The following is a 19,848-nucleotide window of genomic DNA, read 5'->3' as shown; positions in this document are numbered from 1 at the left end:
GCCATTGCAATTTTGATAGGAATTGCATTGAATCTGTGGATGGCTTTGAGTATTATGTACATTTTGACAATATTAGTTCTTCCATTCCATGAGCACAGAACGTATTTCCAAGTGTGTGTGTGTGTGTGTGTGTGTGTGTGTGTGTGTGTTAGTTTCTTTCAACAGTGCCTTATAGTTTTAAGTGTACAAATCCTTCACCTCCTTGGTTCAATTTATTCCTAGGGGTTTTTTTTATGCAATTGTAATTGGGACTGTGTTTTGATTTTTCTTTCTGGTAGTTCATTATTAGTGTATATAAAAAAAGATTTTTGTATATTGATTTTGTATCCTGCAACTTTACAAAATTTACTTATTCTGACAGTTTTTGGTGTAGTCTTCAGAATTTTCTACATATAGATGTCATCTGCAAATAGTGACAATTTTACTTCCTTACCAATTTGTGTGTTTTGTATTTCTTTTTCTTTCCTAACTGCCAACGCTGTGTTGACTAAAGTGGCAAGAGTGGGCATCTTTGTCTTGTTCCTGATCATAGAGGAAAAGCTTAAAGCTTTTCATATTGAGTATGATATTAGCCGTGGGTTTGTCACATATGGCTTATATTATGTTGAAGTACATTCCCTCTATACCCACTTTGTTGAGAGTTTTTATCATAAATGGATGTTGAATCTTGTCAAATGCTTCTTCTGCATCTTTTGAGATAATGGTATGATTTTCATCCTTTATTTTGTTAATATGGTGTATCATGTTGATTGATTTGTGAATTTTGAACCATTTTTGTATCCCTGGAATTAATTCACATGATCATGGTTTGCTAATATTTGTTGAGTAATTATGCTCTATATTCATCAGGGCTATTGTTTTTCACCTAGAACTAACTCTAAAGCAGGGATTAGGAAATGTTTTCTATAGAAGGCCAAATAGTAAATATTTTAGGCCTTTTAGGCCACACATGGTCTCTCTTACATATTCTCTTCCTACACACTGCTGTTTGATGATCCTTGCTCTAAAGCATGAGGTAATTTCACTTTGCTATGCATAGTAAAATAAATGCTTAATGATTGTTTAGAATACAAATAAATAACACTCTATTACTTTTGTAAAATCTTTATTCCTGGAAAAGGTGACACATTTTCCCACATATATGCATATTTACTTAGCTTCATTAGATTTATTCACAATGCCTAGTCATTTTAAATGTGTAAAGCACCACTGGACCACCAAGCACCCTTCCCTGTTAGTTTATGTATTCTTTGGATCACTTCAGTTATGTTGTGAGGAACAGGAGGAGCACAGGCTGCAGGTTCACATAACTTTCAATTCTATCCCCGCTTGGCCATTTACCATTAGTACAATCTTGAGCAAGTAAATTTACTTTACTATATTTACCTCAGACTCCTCATCTGTAAAAGGTGACTCAATGATACAACCAAGCTCTTGGTGTTGTCCCAATTTATAAAAGTGTCAAGTAGTAAACCCTCAATAAATATTATTATTACTTTTAATCTAGCTAGAATCTAGTATGCAGTATTACAGCTGCTAGATTATTTTTTATTTCAATTCAACAGTAATGCACTGAACTCCAGTGATATAAGACACATGCTAATAAATGTAGGGGATTTAGCATATGTTTCTAAAATTAGTAAGGCAGTATCTCTGCCCTTGTAAAAATATGAAATAATTATCAGAGTAATAATAACATGTGACTGGATATCATGAATGCCATCGTGGTTCCAAGTCATGAGGAACCACACTAAGCACCGCTCCATTAGGTTGCTCTATTAGAACAGCAAAGGCTTTTATGGAGAATATGTAATGTGTTAAAATACCTTTGAAAAATTGTAAACAAAATTAAGAGATGGTAATGAGTGAAAGGCTGCTGTAAATGAAGAAATAATATCAGCAAGTTTCTAAAGCAAGATAACACAAAGTATATTCTAGCAATGAAGATAAATAAAGACTAACAAAAATCATTTATAGGTAAACAGGTTTATTAAAATTAAGGATATAGTGAGTGCCAGGATATGGTCTATGTACTTGCCTTAATAGGCTACCAGCAGACATTGAAAGTAAGTCTGTTTCTACAGTACAGAGTCCCACAATTTTAAAGTGATTGATATAATGGGGAATGTACGATAATTCATCGCCACAGATGACTGGCTGCATGCTAAAAAGTTATAGCAACGATCTAAGTGTGACGTAATCTGGACTGAAGACAGTGCAGTGGTAACAGAAAAGATGAGATTGACTAGAAAGGATAAATTTTTTACTGATAATTCTACAGGACTACACATTTTTTTTGTGTGTCTAAACCATATATAATCAAAGATTAATACTTGGTGAAAACCCTTGTGAAAGGGAGAATAGTGTACCATTAGCAGGGATGGAAAACTTGAATGGGAAAGTTTTAGAAATGGAGGACGTAATGGAAGAACGGGTAGAATGGTCACTGGATAGAGAGGAAAAGTCGAGACATAGGGATTAGTTCGACAGAGTCATCACTGAATTTGTGGATCTAAGTAAGAACTCAAAGGCAAAGACTTAGGGAAAGCAGCAGGAGTCCCCAGCACTTTTCTAGGAAGCATTGTCTTGCAGATAAGGAGAGCATTAAAAATCAGCTTGAGAACTGACAGTGTATAGCTCAAAAATTTGAAGAAGAAAATTGACATTTTTATAAAAAATTGACTAGATTTCCAAATTCCCTATCCCTGAATTCAGGATTTTGTTTGTGCTGCTGATTTACATTCTGTGACCTATTAGTTATAAATATAGAAGATACCTGAGAGTATTAGAAAACACTGATAAATTTTCTAAGAAATATCTGTGAAAGGTTGTGGTCCTCATGATATTGAAATTTAGACTCTAACTATGAATGGGCTGTATCTTCGACCTCATTTAGTAGCACTGGCAGAGTCCTTTGAATCTGTCAAACATTCATCCAACATGTATTCAAAATATATTGATCACCACATCTCAATCTTCAAAGAAATTATTCTTTTGCTATTATTCTTTTTGGTATGTTTAATAATATCTTTTTCTGTTGTACACCAAAAAGTACATGGACACTTTCAAAGCTCTATTTTATCCAAACTCCAAATGTGCAGGTTCCTAGAGTTATGCTAAATCATAGCAATCACAGGCATCATTAACAATAGTATTACTTAGCTACTGCCATAACCGCAAACTTAATTATTTCAAACAATAATTTAATTTCATGTTCAGTGTTCTGTGTGGCATTTACAACTTGACCAAAATAGACTGGATTTCAGACTCCAAATAGGAGGTTGGATTGGAATCTGTTCTTTTTATCTCCTATTTTGGAATTTCTGGAACAGCATTCTGGAAACGGAATCTGCCCAGAGCATATGGAATGCCCCATACTGAGATACTGATTATCTGGGTAGTGTTCTTATTTCAGGGTATCAGTGCAAAAGAGGTGAACCCCAAACTTGTCCTAGTCAAGCTTCCACTAAACTCACATTCATTAATATGTCATTGGCCAAAGCAAGTCACATTTCAAACCCCAAATCTAATGGTAGGGATGGAAATCCTGACCAACAGGTATATGTGTCAAAACTACAAATATATGATACTACCTTGGAGAGTGAGATGTTTGGGCCAATAATTGATTCAGGTACAACATAGAATCTCTCAGCCCCATTTCCTCAGCTTTGTTTTTTGTTTTTTGTTTTTTGTTTTTTTTTGGTTACTTTTCTTGAATGCATCTGTAAATTTTCAACATTCTCTTTGATTATGATCATCAACATGGATTAGACTGCCCTTTTTCTAATAAATAATACAGTAGTCAAGGACACTTGTTAAATATCAAAACCAGCACCAATGAAAGTTTTTGTTTGTTTGCTTGTTTGTTTAATTCATGGAAATGAGCTGGCACCTGGGTGTATTTTAATATAGTATCAGTAGGATCCTGCATTTTTTCATGGCCTGTGTCTCTAACATGGAACTGTTCATAGACTTTGTCATTCTCTACATCCTCAGTGTTGAGACTTTTGTCATCGAGTATATTCTCTGCTTTTAAAATTCATCTTGTCATATGTGTTCAGTTATTTTTGTTGCATAAAAAGATAAAAGAAGTCATTAAATCATTAAAGATATACTAAGCACTTGTATATGTTAGATATAATGTAAATCATTGGCATCTGAGTTTTCTCTTGATTATACATTTGTCATGTGGTGGACATTAAATGGATTCCATAGTGAGATATATACAGTTTTAAATATAAGAGCCTCTGCTTATTAGATGTGTGCCTTTGGGAAACATATTTAAACTCCCCTCTTTGTTTATGCATAAAATGAGAATTATAAATCTATTTCATAATGTTTTATGAATACTAAATAAGTTACATAAATCATGTTGCCTCACGTTCAATATATTTAGTTACTAAACCTTTTTATCCATTCATCAATAGATTTAACAATATTTTTACTGCTTTTCAACAGCAATAATCAGTAAATCCAACAGTCTATTTTATATCAAGTTTCTCCTTATGTAAGCTCTGGCTATAAATTTACCTTTTTAAAAAATTAAAGTTCCATAATATTCACTTTTTCTTTTAAAATTCTTTGATTAAAAATATTACATGTGATCCTTTTAATAGTCTCTGAACTATTGATCTAATGATTGCATAAAAACTATATAAACTATAATGACTTTTTGGTAGTTCTGAATGATGCTATTTTTCTAGCTTATCTTATGCCCTAATGTTCAAATAAGATATTTATAACTATCACAAATGGCACATTATTTTTAATTAAAGTTAAGTAGTCAAATCAACTGATTTTTGGAAATGCTATTCTATTCCTGCAAGAATGATCTTTATCAACAGTACATTATATTCTATTTTTCTTATTGTACTTTCCCAAGCAGTTTCACAGAAGAATTGAGGTGCAAATAAATAAAACATGTGTTTATCACAGTGGGTGAAAGAAAAATGACAAGTTTCATATCTTCTTTCCATGGCAGCTGTCAGACAGGGGAGGAGTCGAGACAGTCAGCAAATTGAATGACCCATCGAAGAATTGCATTTGGAAGTAATTGTTTTATTTTGGCTTTCCTAAGAAGAGTCTTAAATCATAACACAAGTGAGAACAAAGACAGAGACTCTAAATGTACAGGAGCTTTTAATTATGTACACATTAAAATTTATCCATTGTAGATGGTTTCAGTTTCAGAAAAACTGAAAAAGTTACATATTTTCATTATATAGTCTATCCTGTATACCTTTCTTACTGGAATAACAACGAATATAAACACACGTAAAGGCTCGTGTCCAATTCTGTGTGGTATTATAAGTGCACGGCTCAAACCAGAGTTAGGAAACACAATTGTAATAGCTAGATCCCTGCAAGCTTGGGGAAAATGGCCCAAGAATATAACTGGGTGCAAAGGCAATTACAATGAAAGTGTCAATGAAGAATATTTAATAATAAATACTCATGATAAAAATTGAGTTTAAGGAAGCAACATGATGTGTCCAGTAGTGGCCAAAGATACAGAGAAGTCTTTCAGTAAGAATCATTAGTGTTAGTCTAAATAACACATTCCCATGAAACTATTTTTCTTGGATGATACTTTAAAAAAATATAATTGAAAGTATGCAATAAAAGAGAAAAAACATATCTAGTTTATGTCAGAGAGGAAATACTCGATGGATTCTTACTCTTCCGATATATGATGAGGGTTTCAATGTAGAAAATGGGGGAGTGAAGTGATTACATTTTTATTTTACTAGTAACTGAAAATCATTGGAATTATTGAAAGAAGGTTAAGTACAGTGAATGACTTAAAAATCTGTTTGGGGGACATTAAATCACCTGTAGGTACTTGGCTCTTTAACATGTATGTCAATTGAGGTAGAAATTTGCTTATTGGCAGAGAAATAAATTAAATTATTTTTCAAGCCCCTTTTATTTTGATGATTGATCTGTGCATAAAGAAATTTAAGGTATTGTTGGATTAACCTCCTCAATTTTGTCCTTACAAATCAAGCAGTTAAGCACTTACTTTATGTGTAAACTGCAAATTTAATATGCAAGGGTACTGGCTCAGACCCTCCTAAATGTTATGAAGCTGTAGCAATGGAACTTATGGGACACATTAGTAAAAAGTTATAAAAGAGAATCTGAGGCATAGCATCATACCTGAATTCTCATGAAATGTTTAAAGTTCGTTTTTAAATGACTAGAACACAAAGTGGCAATAAAACAATAGAAGATTATGCACTTTTATGAGTGTCCTGATGCAAGGTGTAGTGTGCTCACAAAGTACAGAGTTACTAGGGGTTATATATTTCCCATGGGTTTCAGGGGAGAGTCATTGATTCTGTGACTTATAAAGTTTATTAATACCTGGAGATTTTTAAATATAATCTGAAATAAGTAAATGTAAGACAAGTCAATTATAACCACTTTATTGGCAGGTGCAAGATTATTTTATGTAAATTACAAAAGGAAGTGAATATAGTAATTAAGACCCTGAAAGACTCTGGTACCCAAACTTCCATTAGGAAAAGAAAGAACACAATAAAGAGGAAATTGGGGGAAAAAGGCCCAATTATTTTGCCTCATAACATTATTAAATTAAAATTTATAGTGTAAAACTTTGTACCAATTGTTATTAAAATCAGTTTATATCAACAGTAGCCAAATTATGGAAAGAGCCCAAATACCCATCAACTGATGAATGGATAAAGAAGATGTGGAATATACATACAATAGAGTATTACTCAGCTACAAAAAGAATGAAATCTTGCCATTTCCAAAGACGTGGATGGAGCTAGAGAGTATTATGCTAAGAAAAATAAGTCAGAGAAAGACAGATACCATATGATTTAACTCATGTGTGGAATTTAAGAAACAAAACAGATGAACATAGGAGAAGGAAGAAAAGAAAGAGAGAGAGTTGGAGGCAAACCAGAAAACAGACTCTTAAGTGTAGAGAACATACAGCATGCTAGAGGGGACATGAGTGGCATGATGGGTTAAATGAGTGATGGGGATTAAGGAGGGCACTTGTGATGAGCACTGAGTGTTGTATCTAAGTGATGAATCAGAGAAACCAATCTTACACTATATTTTAACTAACTAGAATTTAAATAAAAATGAGGAAAAAAATCCGTTTGCAAAATTTAAATACTAGTTTGTTTCCCAAATAAATGGTTTACACAGAACTCTGTCCTCACAGCTCTCATTCTTTCTTTCTATTCTTTCTTGATTACCATGTTTATTCTCAGCATCAGACTATATGAAGATGGTTGGCCTTTGAGTTTCATTTCCATGACATTTTCCCACATATACATGCACGTATGTCTTCACTACCATTACTCTAGCTTGGATTTTCACTGTTTCTAATGAGCTTGAGCATGTGTGTGCATGTGTGACACACATAAGACACACACAGCACACTTTCTTTCTTTCTCTAATTAAAGACTCTAAGATATCTGTATTTTATCTGAACTAGACTTCTGTGACTGTCTTGATCCCTCTATCTTATTATTTTAAAATCTTGAAATATCCTTTTTCTTATTCTCTGGCATAAAGTATATGAACCCCACCCATTCCTTCGGGAAGCTTTATAGGATTATTCCCTGTCTTTTGTTTTGAAACATTATTTTGCATTAAGTATTTTATTACACATTTCACATTCCACCTACTTTCAATGAAATTTGTGCTTATCTCTGCTCTTAGAGTGTAACTAGTTAAGATCATCTTTTCATCATGGTATTTACCAAAATAAGAGATACTTAGTATGTATTTGCTGAATTGATTTCAAATAACATGGTAGACGTTATAGTTTCAACTTAGTAATTGCAGTGGAAGAGAAAATTGAAACAAAACAGATATTTAGTGATTTTGGTAGAATTGTATCATTTAACAACATTAGAAATGAAGTTAAATGCTTAAATAATTTGTGTAATATTTTTTGCCATATATTCACACATATATGCTGTGCTAGGAACTCTGTCACTGTTGGAGTACAAAATGCTCAAAACTCTTCCAAATGTGGAAAAATGAAGCATGTAAGCAATCAGTAACTGCAATGCTATAAATACAATGATACCATCAGACATCAGATAATCTTGTAACATAGAGGAAGGGGTTTTTATCTCTGTTAGGGGTGTGAGGGTCCAAGGGAGTTCACAATGGTTTCTCATATGAACTCCTGACATTTTTAACTCCTTACCAGATAGAAATTCTGCTAAAGTCATCAATAATTTTAAAGACCTCCATAAATATTAAATCGGTCATTTTTGGAATATGGATCTTGAATAGCTACAAAAAGCAATTCACTTGTGGGAGATGGTGCGTAAGTAAAATATTGAGGATCCAAAGTATCTTAAAGTTGATTTTAAAAATGGAAAAATACCTTTTTTATACCATACACAAAAATGAACGTAAAATGGAGTAAAGGCTGAAACATAGGACCTGAAACTCTAAAACTCCTTGAAGAAAACATGCAGAAAAACCTTCATGATGCTGGTCCTGGCAATGATTTCTTGAATTTAACACCAAAAGCATAGACAGTGAAACCAAATATAGACAAGTAGACTATATCAAACTAAAAGCTTCTGCACAGCGAACAATCAACAGACTGAAAATGTGACCTATGGAATGGTAGAAATTGTTTGCAAACCATCTATCTGATAAGGAGTTAATATCCACAATACATAAGAATCTCTTATTACCCCATAACAAAACAAACAACAACAACAACAAAAAACCCTCCACAAATAAACAAACCCACAAGCAAATAACCTGATTAAAAAATGGCCAAAGAACTTAGAGCTTATTTCTCCAAAGAAGACATATAAATAGCTAAAACATATATAAAATGGTGCTCAATTTCATTAATTATCAGAAAAATGATAACCAAAATCACAAGGAGTTATCTCACATCTATTATGATGCCTCTTATTTACAAAATGACAAGTATTAGTTAGGATGTGGAGGATTTGGAACCCTTATATACTGTTGTTGGGAATATAAAATGGTGCAGCTACAGAAGAAAACAGTATGGAGGTTCCTCAAAAAATTAAAAATAGAACTACCATATGATTCAATAATCCCACTTCTGGATATATAAATTAAATACAACATAACAAAATGCATGTAATAAACCTAAAACAGTATTTAGGGGTGCCTGGGTGGCTTAGTTAGTTGAGCGTCTGACTCTTGATTTTGTCTCAGGTCATGATCTCACAGTTTATGAGTTTGAGCCCCATGTCAGGCCCTGTGCTGACAGCACAGGGTCTGCTTGGGATTCTCTCTCTCCTCTCTCTCTGCCCCTCCCCTACTCAAACTCTCTCTCTCTCTCTCTCTCTCTTTCTCTCTCTCTCTCTTTCTCAAAATAAATAAACTTAAAAAAAACATAGAACAGTGTTTAGAAAGTAATTTATAGTTGGGGCACCTGGGTGGCTCAGTCAGTTAAGGGCCCAACTTTGGCTCGGGTCATGATCTCATGGCTTGTGAGTTCGAGCCCCATGTCAGGCTCTGTGCTGACAGCTCAGAGCCTGAAGCCTGCTTCAGATTCTGTGTCTCCCTCTCTCTCTCTGCTCCTCCCCTGCTCATACTATGTCTCTCTCTGTCTCTTGAAAATAAACAGTAAACGAATTTAAAAAAATGAAATTTAAATAGCACGTAAATTTAAATAGCATTGAAAATACTAAAAACAGAAAGATCTAATATTAGTAACATAAACTTTAAGAAAATAGAGAAAAAAAGTCAATGATAACTAAATCAAGGAAAAGAAAGGAATATAATTAATATGAGAAGAAATAAGTGAAATTGAAAACAGAAAACCAGTGGAAACAAGAGCTGCTTATTTGAGAAGGTCAATAAATTGATAAACCTCCATATTATACTGAAAAAAGAGAGAAAACATCAATTATACATTAGGGACTAAAGAGAAGACATTATTACTATTCCTGTAGACATTGAAAGCATAATAAGGAAATGCTAAGAACAAAAATGCCCATTAATTTCACAACTTAGATGAAACGAATCAATTCCTTAAAGACACAAACTACTAAACCTCAGTCAAGAAGAAATAATCTAAACATATGCCTGTCTATTCAAGAAATTGAATCTGTAATTTAAAAACTTCCATAAACAAGGTCTCCAGCCACAGGTGGTTTCAGTGACAAATTGTAGCAAACATTTAAAGTGAAAATGTTACCAGCCCATGCAATCTTGGCTGGGCAAGAGAGGAAGCCATGGTAGGGAGTGGGAGAAGAAATAGAAGTAGGGATGGTGAGGAAAACCCAAGTGATTTAACAGGAAGCTCTCTTATTCTACCAACAGATTAAAATTGTTAGAATCTTTCAAATTAGAGAGAACTTTTCTTCATCCCTCAAATGTATCAAAACCATGGTATTACCTTTGCTGTGACTATTTGCAGTGCTTTTCGCTCATATTCAGGGGATTCAATTCCTTGTTTTATTTGGTCTATGTTCAAATGTCACCTCCTCAGAGAAGTTCTTCCTGAAACCCTCAGTAGACTAAGCAATGTTTTCTTACCACTTAATTGGCTTTATTAGGATTCAGTCCACTTGTCATTATCTCAGATAATGTGTTATTATGTGTTTATGCTGATAGTGTGATTTACCTGATTTGACTGAGAGTTTTCATGTTTCTTCATCACTATTCATGTTTATCTTTCTTATTCCCACTTTTTGGTTGAAAGGGTGTAGGAAGACTATGCAGATACTGTAGGACTATATTTTGGTCAAAAGCATGTAAAAATGACAGCTAGGCTCACACAATCATTTTGGAAAGGCAAACTGTCTTTACAAATTTATATGGTGAGTCAATATTTGATTTGGGAATCCATGGGTCGTTTTCAAAATGGGCAAACTTTGGGTAGCCTCCAAGTGCTTTTTCCCATATGGTTCTAAGAATTTGTCAAAGCAGGGGGCTAACATCTACTGAGTACTGGTCGTATGTCTGCCATTGTCCCATGTGCGTTTTATGTGGTAACACTATTGATTTTAAAAGTATACTATACAGTCTTATTATTTTAGCTCACATGAACAAAAGGATTATGTAGGAATAAAAGAAGGATGATGCAAATTAAACAGCATCCAACTTCTGCACTCATTTGTATATAAATTATTAGGAAGATAGAAAGATAAATTATTAGGAAGATGTATATGCATGTGTGACTGTGTGTGTGTATGTATGTGAGATGCACTGAACAGCTGATCAGGTTGAACCGGAAGATATTTGAGAGAACACACTAAAAAGGAGTAGGTTCTGTATTCAGAAACAGTGCTGAGAAATGAGATGCCATTCAGCCCCAGGGATCAGCAAGTGCCAGAGCCTGAGGGGACAAGGGTCGAGGCAGAAGCTGAAGGTACTGTTTAACAGATCACCCACACCAAAACTGGAGATCATTCCTACTTTTTAGAAAAGAATGTGCTTTTGGGGCGCCTGGGTGGCGCAGTCGGTTAAGCGTCCGACTTCAGCCAGGTCACGATCTCGCGGTCCGTGAGTTCGAGCCCCGCGTCGGGCTCTGGGCTGATGGCTCAGAGCCTGGAGCCTGTTTCCGATTCTGTGTCTCCCTCTCTCTCTGCCCCTCCCCCGTTCGTGCTCTGTCTCTCTCTGTCCCAAAAATAAAAAAAAAAAAAAAAAAAAACGTTAAAAAAAAAAAAGAAAAGAATGTGCTTTATGCGACTCATGCTATTTTACTGTATCAGTACTTTCTCCTAGTCGTCACTGTCTTCCAGTGCTTGTATTCATTATTGTCCTTAAGTACCTGATGCCATAAATTTATCTATATTTTGAAAACTGCCATTATTTTCCTAGATTTCAACATTCATACATTAGATATGGGTGGCTTTTCATTGTCTTGAACTCTCCACGTTAAATGACTTTTCTTTTTATTCCATCTCAGCAAAATATAACCACATTCTAAAATTTACAAGAATTCAAATCTACTTCAGTATTCATGCCTTAATTCAAAAATGTCATTGTCTTAACGTCAATGCATTATTATTTTCTTATTATTTATTCAGTCATCCACACCAGACCTATTCTCCATCCTAATACGTTTTTATTTCTCTCTAAGAATGCTTTCTTTTTCAGTCCGTCTGTATGCCAATGACCCCTTAAATCTGCATCTACAGCCAGAATCCAGGATTTTTATTTTCCATTTGCATCTTTATTTGGATTTCTGATAGACACATAAAGTAAAGACATTTTGAACTAAACAAGTGTGTTTTTTCCTTTGACTCACTTTTCCTTCTGTTTTCATTTTCAGCGTCAACACCATGGCCTAACTAGTTATTTAAGCCAGAATTTAAAGTAGAATCTTTGACTCTTCCTGATCGCTCACCCCCATATTCTATCTGTTGCCAAACATTTTCTAATTCATCACTCAGATTTTTCTCAGTCTCACCCTGACTTTCTTATGGGTGCGTCCTATCATGGCTGGAATTCTCTAACAATACTTCAGATATTTTCTCTACACATCCTTGAGACCCTTCTGAGCTATTCAATATACTGAAGACAGTGTGATATTTTTGAAATGCATATTTAATCCAGAAAATCCCTGATAAAACTTGGATAACTCAGATTATAATAGTAAAATTTTGTAGACAAACTAAACGTTCAAATTTCCACACAGGGCTTGGTCAGAGGGGAGTGTGGAGAAGGTGATGTGAAGACTCAGATGGCCCGGGCTCCAGGCCAACTCTGTCAATTGTACATTTGCTTTAGGTACTTCTATCAGACTCTCTAAGGCTTTGTTTTCCTCATTCTTAAAATAAAATAGTACACATCGTGCTGCTAGTTGTGAGGATTAAGCCAAGGGACTTACAACCCAAAGTAACATCAAGTCCTGCTATAGTAATTTCTATTCTTACTTTGTAATAAGACACCTGTCAGTTTTGTGAAGTAGGGTAGTGTGTGTGCCAGGAGACTCTCCTTCATCGGAGTGGGCTTGCTTTGTTCTGCAGCTCCGCCCACCCAGGCTGTGCAAGAAAACTTGGTACTTTGATTGCCTGTGGTCTTCTCATAGCTCCTGACAGAGCTGATGGAGGACCTAGTAAAGTTATATCTGAGCTGAGGTATTGAAAAGGACAATAAGCTCTAGCTGAGTTTATTGCCTATTGTTCTTACCATTTCAATTTTATAGAAAAAAATAAAGTGTCTTTCTAAGTAAAACTAAATTGGTAGGAACAAGCAAGGCCAAATAATTCTTGAGTAATATCGAAGAAAATGAATGTTGGTTGTGTCTCAAGACTTAACCAGATATATAATAATGGTCCTAGAAAAATTCTTTATGTGAGGTTTAGTTAAAATATATTTGAAAATAGCATTAGCTAAAGAGAGGCTACAGTGGGCGTGGCGATTATTCTTATAATACTGATGACAGGTACTGAGCCAATACTAATGATATATTAATTTTCAGTACAGTGCAACATGCAAGAAGCCAGTAATGATTTTATTAATATAAAAAGTAACAACCAGTATATTCCCTTGACTCAGCTAGGTCTTTTCCCCTCGTTTTTTATAGGCTTTATCACAAACATTGACTAGAAACAACTTTTAATTAGACAGGACTACGCATGCTGTTAGTTACTTCATGCCACTATATGACCATTCTTTATTAATGTAAATTAATAATTTTAAAAGTAAAAGGTAATCTGTAACATGAAAAACTGCTCAATTGAGATTATTATTCATTTGATTATGTTTTAATTAGACTGAATTTATATAAATTTATAGTAAGAAAACAATTAGCAAATTTATAAATTATTCTTAGACTTCAGGGACAAGTTTGCAAAAGAAAAAATGTATATTTGCCATGTTAAGAGCAAAATATATATATATATGTATTATGATTTACTCTTTTATAAAAATTAGTTTAAAAATGCTAATGGGAAGAACTTCAATAGATTTGTAGGTCCCATAAGGACACATATTTGATGATATAATAAGGAATTTTGCCATAATTCAAATCATTCCACTTAAAAAACTTCATCAGTAATTCACTTCATCCATTCATTCAGAATACAATAACGGGAAGTAATTTTAAGAAAGAAAAATTTCCCAGTGTTTAGCATACAGAAATTGATACATTGTTGTTCTTGTCCTTAAATATGGTTGTTTGGGGAATGACAAAGGTGTGGACAATTTATGGCCTTACAGTGGGATGAGTATAATCTCCTCATACATATAATGGTGGTAATAACAGTGTATTCCCTTCAAGGGATAAAGTGGGATCATATAAATAAAGTTCTAGTACAGAGCATATTAAGAGAAGACCCTCACTTATGGTTAATATTAAAAATGAGTGCAAATGAGTACCGAGAAGGGTGACTTTCTGGGAGGCACACTAAGAGAAAACTGAACACTACACTATGACTCTCAAAAGAGAATATCCTTGGAGTCATTATTCATTTTTCTTGTCATCGTCCAATTCCGATCTGTTATTAAATCCTATTGCTTTGACCTTCGAATTCTGACCACTTCTTACCGTTTTCCTATTAACATCTTGTTCTGAGTCACCATCATTTTTCCTCTGGATTATTGATACCGCTGTTTTAGCTCTTATCCCTGTAGAGACTATTTTACATTCAGCAGACAAAATAATCCTATAAAAGCATAGATCAGGTTACGGCAACTTCACCAAACCAGCAAATTAATATATTCCATTTACAGAATGGAAGGCAATGTCTCCACAAAGCTGCATGTGACTTGCACCTTTCTCCTTTATGGTTTGACCTCATCTCCTACCTCCCTCCTCTTGGTTCACTCTGTTGAAGTCATCCTGTAAGGTCTCCCTGCTATTTCTTAAACATGAACATGCAGCTTTGCCAAGACAATGATGTGTCGTTCTCACTGCCCGGATGCTCTTCTCTAGGTAGCTACAGGGCTTCTTCTGCTGAGTCAGCTTTTTAGATCTTTGTTCACTTATCACTTCCTCATCAAGATGTTCCCAAACCACTTTATTACAAATTATCAAGTCCCTCCTATCTAAAACCCATGGTGGTTTTTGCCTTCTTTCATTGCTTTATTTTTCCCATGGTACTTACTATTTTCTGATGTTTTTGTATATTTATTTATGATGTCTCTCATACTGAAATACACACTCCACAACAGCAAGGATGTTTGCTGCCATATCACCAGCAATATTACCACTTAGTGCTCAATAAATACTTTTTAAATGAATAAAAAGGAATAGGAGCAGATGAGATTGGAGAGAGAGGCAAAGGATAGAGCTTTTTTAATCATATCAATATAATGCCAAGTCTAACCTCATTTTAGAATCAGGAAGATTGTGATAAAAATACAGTTATACACATTTTCTGATTTTAAGTGGCTGTCCTTTAGCCCTTGCCTATGGCTTACCTACGTGCTCATATTGTCTTACTAATTTGAGGAGAAATAAGTAAGCAGATATCTTAGAAGCATCTTATCAAGAAACACAATAATAAATCAATAACATACCTTCCAGGTACATTACATGTAAGAAGACAGTAATGTAAGAACTATACTCTATATTTAAAGGCATTTATTTAAGATTAGTCTTTCAGAATTAGAACATATTTTTATCCTGTTTCCTTTAACTTTTAAAAATATACTGTAGAGATAAATTCATTTTAGCAAAGGTCGCCACCTAAAATTAAAGGGCACATTTTCATTAACATTTCAAGTTATGTGCTGCTATAGTTAACAAAACTGAAAAGACAGCTTAATGAAACCTGACTGTATTTAGTAAAGGCAAGTTTATTAAATGTACATTTAAAATTTCATATTTACATATCACACTCTGTAATTACAGTGATTTAAGAACTATTAGCAGCAGAAAATAACCACAGAATTTGTAAACATATAAAATATTTACACAATGAATACTGTTCAGTCACAAGAAGCTCTTTTCTATATATGCTTATTATTGACAGGAGAATTGGAAGAGGTGAATAGTACCTATGTGAGTAAAGTGAAACTTTAAGCAATTATATAATAACCTTTGGCAAGTTAGTTTTTGCTATAATAAGCTTCTAGTTAATATACACGTATATTTACCTCTCCCCTTCTCTCACTCTTTTTCTTAGAGAACATTATATTCACTGGTAAGAGAAGAACTTGTTCTAATTCCTGTTCCGCCACTATTAGTTGTGCAAACCTGTGCAAGTTACTAGGGTTGGTTTGAGGGAAAAAATGAGTACATGAAAATGTCTGACGATTTTTAAGTGCTGAGTACATATTAGCTTTCCTCCCTTCTTCTAGCATTCTCTTCCACTCTTTTCCTCCTCACAAAGTGTTCCTTTCCTCAACATCTCCCTTACAGATAGGAAAGCAATTCAGTCATTAACCTGTGATTGGTGTGGCTTGGTTTTAAGTGAATATTTCTTGAGGAGTGATAGGGAAGGAATTTTGGCAATAGTAACTAATAGTTATTGAGTACTTAATATTTGCCAGACACTGGTCTACATGTTTTCTCATATACATTTTTATTTATTTTTTGATAACTCCTTGAATAGGTATAATTATTTTGACATATAACACATGAGGAAACTGAGGCATAGTAGATGTAATTATTTTTTCTCATGGTCATCTTTTAAGTGGCAGAGGAGTAATTTAAATGCATGAGATTTGGCTCTGAGGTCTATGCTTTTGAGCACTGCGTTTCCTATTGGGAAAAGGATGAATATCACCTGCTGTAGAACTTAATATATCTCGAGAGCAGGAGATATTTTCAGCGTGTTTGAGAAAAGCCATCTGGATACTCTTATTTAACCACAAGGCAGGCCATCATTGTTTATTCTGATAATACAGTTCTTTTCTTTACAGTTCTTTGATGATTCTCATCAAATTACCATTGCTGGGATGTTCTATATAATGGCCCTGCATTATTTAGTTGTCGTAGATACTGTGACTTCTCACACAAATCAAAAGATCTTCAAGGACAGTTTTGATACATGTTAGAGTAAATTTAAAATATTTTCCTTACATCTTATTTATTTCTCTTGGCAAAAATGATTTTGAAGGGGGTTAGGGTGCTCTGTATGTTTATGTTGCACAGAGGAAAAAATTGATTGTAAGTTCCAAATGCTTTTTGTACATCCTCCGTAGAAACTTGAAAGATGTTATACAGTGTATGGGCTCAAACATATTTTTGACACAAAAATGGGAAGAAAATTTGGTGTAGAATCCTTTCTAAACTTGTGTTCTGGTTTGCTAGACTTTGAATAATGAAGCCAAGGCAGCAATTTTAATATCTATCTGTACTCTTAGGCCCTTCTCTGCCACACTGTTACAAGCAGCAAACTCACGCTCTAATCAAGGAAATGTGCTATCATGTCCAAGGCAAACCCATCTGTTTGCCCAATTTTACTCCTCATGCTCAGCCAAGTCCTAGAGGATAACAGTCCTGGGCTACAAGGAAGCATTCAGTTGCCACTGTTTCCTAAACCATACTTTCCAATATGTTGCTCATAATAGATACTGTTCAACTGGATATCTCTGGATTCAGTTTCATCTCCAGTCATGAGGTTTAACTGCTATTTAGATAAGAGACCTATTTATGCATATTAAATATATATGCAAGATGGAGGTGACACCATAGCTTATGAGTATAGTAGTCTAAATCCACATACCAGATGAACAACATGTATTAGTGAAAATTCTCTATACTCAGGCAGAGAGTGGAGTTCTAGTAATTGAGAGAGGAACTGGTAGGAAGTCAGTCCTAGGAGAAAAGAGGCACAGGCACAAGGGGAGAAGGGCAAAGATTAGGAGAGATAAAGCATAGCAATGGGTTTAGTGGCCAGCAATTAATTGAAATGCAGAGAAACTGATTCCCTCTAGTGTTGTTCTCTAGGTGGCTTAAATGTTCCCTGGATTACTCAGGATCTGCCTTGGGGCTGGAGGCAGTTCCAAGCATCCTGATGGCCAAGTCTTGTGGAGAGCAAAGTAAATGGACTAAGAATAACAAAAACTCATTTCATTTGGATTGGGATGACCTCCCTAATTACAGATTTACATTTTAGAATGAGGTACCCTCAGTCTACTCTCATAAACCCCTCCATAAGAAATGGAGAGTTGGCAGGAAAATATCTTTGCAGCGTTAGAGATCCATATTTTATTTTTAGTTATAGAAATGACAATAAGTCCATTCTGTAATTGGAATAAGACCAGGTGGGTGGCTTTTCTACGTTTCTTTGTGCTCAGGATCTGTTCTACTTTTCCCTTATCCAGCAGTGGAACCATGTGAAAAATATTCCTATCCTGCTGATATTTGTGACTATTTACAAGCCTATGTAGGCTAGGGGGAGGTCCCTAGACTAGAAAGAGTAGGAGGAAAGTAGGACTGTTAAAATGATAGGAGAAGTTAAAGGAACATAGACAAATGTATGAAAGAGAATAGAGAAATCCTTGGAAAGGCCTCACTCCACAGGGCAATAAACCTCTCTGTGAAAATTCTTGAACTAAGAAGATCACTTCTTCATATTTAGGCAAAGGGATAGGCTAGTCAGGCTAACATAGGTACATTACTATGCTATTATCCTCCCATTGCTCACCACCTGCCTTGACACACACCCTATCATCAGCAGGCTAGTGGGATTCTTTCAGCACTGGCAACAGGAGGGCTAAAATTTGCAGACTTCAGTAACCATCAACTATCCTATGTGGATAGGACTGTTTCTCTGATTGCTTTCTCAGCTAGGTCACTTCCTTATTCGACCCTTGTAAGCCTGTGCATTGTCACTTGTTTGTCACAGCTCATAATGGTGATACTACATTTAAAAAATATGTACTTTTTTCTTTCAAGTTCCTTTGTTCAGGATTATTCTTTAGTCTGTGGAAGCATTCATTTGCTTTAGAAATAAATAGGATTTATAGCAGGAATACAAAGAGAATGAAGGAACAAATGTATTCACCTTTTGGTATCTAAAGTAATATTTCAAGACTTGAAAATCAAGCTTTTTTTTCAGATTTTCTTAGTTCTTTCACCTTTCATTGACATATAATCTACGTTGTTGATTAGATCAGAAATTTAGTAAGCTCAAGCTGTAGTAATAGCAACTCCAGATATGAAATATTAAAAGCCCAATCATAAGAGAAGAGCATGAAAACCTAATAGTTTCTAGCCCTGGAAGACTGTGGGAAAGGAGAAATGTCAAACCAGTGCAATAAATTTGTGCTAATCTCCTGGAAGATGGAGGTGGGTTCAAAGGCCTAAGAAAAAGTTTAGAGTAGAGGGACTTTAGCCTACTTTCTGTACAGAACCTTGGGAAGAACTTGCTATGTGTGGTGTCTTTACTCTAGGATGGGAGCTAATAGAATAGCAGTTGTAGAAACCACAGAGTGTGGCATCTAGATGTGTACTTCTGTTTCAGTGATCCTGTTCTCCACAACTATTTGGAAAACAAAAACAAAAACAAACAAAAAACAGAATCAGAAGGTTGTTTATGTCCATAGAGGCCATGAAAATGTGCCTCTCCTACTTCTTCCCTTTGAAAGCATAATTGAACAATATCCCAGCTGCTGACACTTTGTATCCACCATTGACTTTTTACCTAGACCACACATTCACGGGCTGCTCCCAGACAATAACTAAGCATGGAAAGGGGAACTAATGCAGACCCATTCATGTGAGATATCAGACATGTCCAAGAGTCAACTTTAGTGTAAGGACTCCCCTTTGGCATTGCTCCCAAATTCTTAGAACTGCATTGTGATGTTAAGGCTCTTCCAAATAATCCCCACTTCCTTCTTCCTCTTCTTCACAAGGGTCAGATTTTCATGATAGCCTGAAGGGTCTCCTTGATGCCTCCCTTCCAAAGTAAAAGACAAAGTAAAAGATCCATGCAGCAGTCCCAG

The sequence above is a fragment of the Lynx canadensis genome, chromosome F1 (genome assembly GCF_007474595.2).
Source record: "Lynx canadensis isolate LIC74 chromosome F1, mLynCan4.pri.v2, whole genome shotgun sequence".
Lineage (NCBI taxonomy): Eukaryota > Metazoa > Chordata > Mammalia > Carnivora > Felidae > Lynx > Lynx canadensis.
This window is presented reverse-complemented; position numbering follows the sequence as displayed.